We start from the raw sequence: 4,348 nt of genomic DNA, 5'->3' as shown, positions 1-4,348 counted from the left end.
AAGACTATTTTGAACAAAGCTGCTACTGCCATATATAGGGAATTTTTAATTGCCATTAGCCATTCCACAGATATGCCCCCTTGGCTTCTCCAAGAACTCCACCCACTGTCTTTACCCTGCCCCTGGAAGCCCCATGTCCACTCATGTGTCATCACACTGGGGATGGTAACATGCCATTGCAAGTAGCTGGATGTCCTCTTCTGCAAAATGGGTAATGATCATGTCAAGCTTTATTCAAGGATCTTGTGCTTAAAATATCAAAATAGGAACCCAAATTCCCTCGGGGTGGGTGTATAGTGCAATTTAGCTTAGTGTTAGGGTGACCCCAGAAATAAACCAAGATCCCTGGCTCCAGTATGGTAGAATTGTCCTCTGTGGAAGACAAGCCTGCAGCAGAACTGCAGAGACAGAAATGGGCAGAGTAGGGAATGTGGGACCTGCAGGTGGCAAACTCACACAAATGTGCCCAGCTCTATTGCTTGCCTGTTTGATTTTTGCTCATTGCCAAGGACTGTTCCTCCACAGCTTGCCGAAAATAACCCTCATGCCGCCACCTCCATGAAAGCGACATTTTTACAACATCAAATCAGGATATGATACTGTGAATACTTTGTGAATAATCCAAGCAGGAAACCTGCTGTAGTAGCACTTTCCCCTCTTCCATGTTAATTACCATTCTTTCTGGGATTATCTTCTGGAGAAGAGGGCAGCAAGTCACATCCCACATGCCTGATGCACTCTAACAAAACCTGAATTCCCTTGCCTGTCATTATCACAGAATAAACTGAGCTGGAAGGGATGCACAAGGTTCATTGAATCCAACTCCCAGCTCTGCACAGGACCATGAGCCACACCATATACTGAAGGCATTTTCCTAAACACCTCTTGAACAGGCCTAATGCTGTGACCACAGCCCTGGGGAGCCTGTTCCAGTGCCCAATCACCCTCTGCATGAAGAGCATTATTCCAACAGCTAACCTAAAGCTCCCCTGACACAACTTCAGGCCATTTCCTCAGGTCCTGTCAGTGGTTACCACATAGACAGCAGGAGGAAGACTGCCAGGAAGAAAGTACAGTGAAGAGGAGTTGCCTCCAGGCGCTTCACACACTCCCTTCAGCTCTGAAAATACAAAGGAGAGGATGGGGTGAAAAAACACTGCAAACGCTCAGGTAGAGTCTCCCACAACAGTTGGCTGTTTAATTGGAAAGGCCTGAAGTGAAACAGTTACAATTCTGACATCTAAGGTCAAATTTTTGGCATTCCATGCACTACTATGCACATAAGTCCTAATCTAAGTACGCATGTGCACTAGGCACGGTTATACATGCACATGGATAGACATTCAAATAACTCTATGTACATTTTGTTACTGCATTTTTATTCAGTTACTGTATGTGCATAGCTATGTATAGCAATGAAAAACTATGATAAATCACTTCCTTTCAGCAGCACATCACAGGGCCCCTCTGAAAGGTGGCTGCTGCACAGCTGCATCTGAGGCTCCGAATTAGCTTCCTTTCCAGTGAAATGGAAACAGCTCAGAATATTCAAAGGTCTTGCTTTATTTTGAATGTTTGCCCACTGAGAAAAAGGACCTTTTAAGTACAACTGCACATTTCACAAGCAGAAAGAGTACAGAGAATTCATTTTTATAACATCAAACTACAGCATTTAACATAGCATTAAAAAAAAGAAGAAAACAGGTATTTAGATTTGTTTTTCAAGCAAAATCAAAAAACTGTAAAAGTTCATTGGAAACTATCCTCTAGCCAGAACAGTCAACATAGAGTAGGTTCTTATATATATACAAAGAACTTATAAAGCATGGAAGGAAATACATATCAGAAAAGAAAATTATACTTCCATTTCCTGGCCTTCCAAATATAAATCAAGGATTACCAAAAATTAGGTAAAGTTGACTCTGGAAAGATTACTCACAATAGCAAAAAGTAAATAAAAGTTGCGTTTATAATGAAATTACATCAGGATAGTAATTATATATATTCCTAGATATCAGTGAAAAAAAATTTTCTCAAGTAGGGCAGTACTGAAAAAGAAAAAAAGGCAGGTAATGGGAATTTATCCATATCACATTGATATAGAAATAACAACTGAGTGGAATGAAAATTCCAGGAATTTAGCACTTTAAGCAGAAGTAGATAATCTCTATTGGGAAACCATTCTAAGAAACAGCATGTGAATTCAGGCCTGATAGCTAGTATTTGTCACTTTCCTATCAACTTGAAGATGATGCAACACAACTGAGAACCAGCAAACGTAGTCCCCATAAAAGAAGAGAAAAAAAAAGTAAACTAGCGAGTTGATGCCTGCAGCCTGATAGTACCATGCAGGGCTTCAGAAGAAATTTTGAAGTGAGGAATAACACAACTTGGACACAGGACTCAAAGGCATAATAAGTAAATTTGCTGATGATACTAAATTGTGAGGAGCTGTCGACTCCCCCTGAGACAGGGAGGTCCTGCAGAGAAACCTTGGGACTGGGCAATATGTGTCTTAGGGGAATACCTATGAGGAGCAGCTGAGGTCACTCGGTCTGTTCAGCCTGGAGAAGAGGAGACTGAGGGGGGACCTCATTGCAGTCTACAACTTCCTCATGAGGGGAAGAGGAGGGGCAGGCACCAATCTCTTGGCTCTGGTGACCAGTGACAGGATGGAATGGCTGAAGTTGTGTCAGAAGAGCTTAAGGTCAGATATCACAACAAAATTCTTCACCCGGAGGGTGGCTGGGCATTGGAAGAGGCTCCCCAGGGAAGTGGTCACAGCACCAGCCTGACAGAGTTCAAGAAGCATTTGGGCAACACTCTCAGGCACATGGTGTGATCTTTGGGCTGTCCTATGCAGGGCCAGGAGCTGGACTCCATGATCCTTACAAGTTCCTTCCAACTCAGGATATTCTATGATTCCATGAACTAAAGTCTTGGAAAATGGGACAAAAGAAAACATGTCTGTCATGCCAGACATAGATGACATCCTTCTTTGACTTTTTTTATTAGTCTGATATAAATTTGAACTCATCTCTTCAGATCTCTGTAAAGCTTTTAACACTGCTAAATGGGAACTGGTAATGAAGAAAACAAGGATAAGACAGAAGCTGTAAGACAAAAGTGGAAACAGTTATTGGAAAGAAGACACTTCCTGGGTGTACCTAGATATTAGTACCTCACTTAGATTGACCCATAAGGTGATGCAGTCGAGACAGTGACAGACCCAGTTGTATGGGGCACCACCACATACACCTGGTAAAATCAGGGACACCTGTGTGTTTCTGCACAAGACACCAGCAAGGTTTAATCTGGGAGGCTGTGTACCCTACAGGTCACTTATGAACCCAGACTGCAAGAGAGGGGCTGTATGCTGCTGAGGAGACTGGAGTGCTCATCTGAGACAGCACTAGAGAAACATTAGCTCAGTGAATCTGGCAAAAATGAAGGCTGACAGTGTCTGTGTGTCTAAGTGAATGGGAAAAGGGGAAATGAGAGAATGAAGCAGGAAGAAAGAGAAGAACTTCTCAAACTGACAACACTGGCAGAAGAACGGATTTGCAGCCATAAAGACATTTTGGCTGGAAATTTAAAAGATCATAACTACCAATAAAATGAGACTCTGGAAGAGCCTTCAACTCAAAGAGGAAAAGCTAAAAAGTTAATCTTTGCTTTTAGGATTCAGATTAAAATATTTATGAAAGGGATATGAAGCAGTGCCTTGGGAGCACTTCATGACCTGTTAAGTCTTTTCAAGTCCTATGGGCTTTCTGACAGCATCAAAGCCCTGCCAACCCATGTTTTATGCTGATAGAACTGACAGAGTTGGAACAATGCACGCTAACAATGTCCTTTGATGGCTGACATGCAACTAAGGATCTTTGTGGTGAATAAACCAAGAAAAAGTTGATGGTTTTCAAATACAGAATCTGTAATTTTAAGGCTTCTCATCTATATCTTCTGGTGAGCATCAGCTTCTCTCCGTAAGATTCCTAACAACCACTTGAGGATGTGGAGAACACATGGGATCTTACAGAATAATTCAGAAGTAGGCAGCACAGACAGACTAGGAATTTATAAAACTCACATATATTCAAGTATATGTCTTGTTTCAATCACTCCTGGCTGAAAACTGGGGAGAGTACAGAGAGATGTATACCTGAACCTGGATCTGAGTTCAGAATTATTTAATAACAAGCTGGAACACAGATCTCTTTCCAGAATCTTACTTTATAAAACTTAAGATCATGAACCAAAATTTTCAGTCCAACATAGAAAATTTCCTCAGTTCCTTTTTTACTTCAGGAAAATAAAGGAAAATAGAACTGCACTAATGTTCCTGATG

General features: G+C 41.6%; 1 protein-coding gene across 2 annotated transcripts in view; it reads right to left on the bottom strand.

Annotated features, from left to right (window-relative positions):
• RAD51B (RAD51 paralog B) overlaps positions 1–4,348 on the bottom strand; it is a 394,406-nt gene that overhangs the window by 127,608 nt on the left and 262,450 nt on the right. The gene's annotated exons all lie outside the window — the stretch shown is intronic.

This window comes from Geospiza fortis, unplaced genomic scaffold (assembly GCF_000277835.1).
Source record: "Geospiza fortis unplaced genomic scaffold, GeoFor_1.0 scaffold54, whole genome shotgun sequence".
Classification (NCBI taxonomy): Eukaryota; Metazoa; Chordata; class Aves; order Passeriformes; family Thraupidae; genus Geospiza; species Geospiza fortis.
The sequence above is the reverse complement of the archived record's forward strand: the minus strand, read 5'-3'. Positions and strand labels throughout refer to the sequence as shown.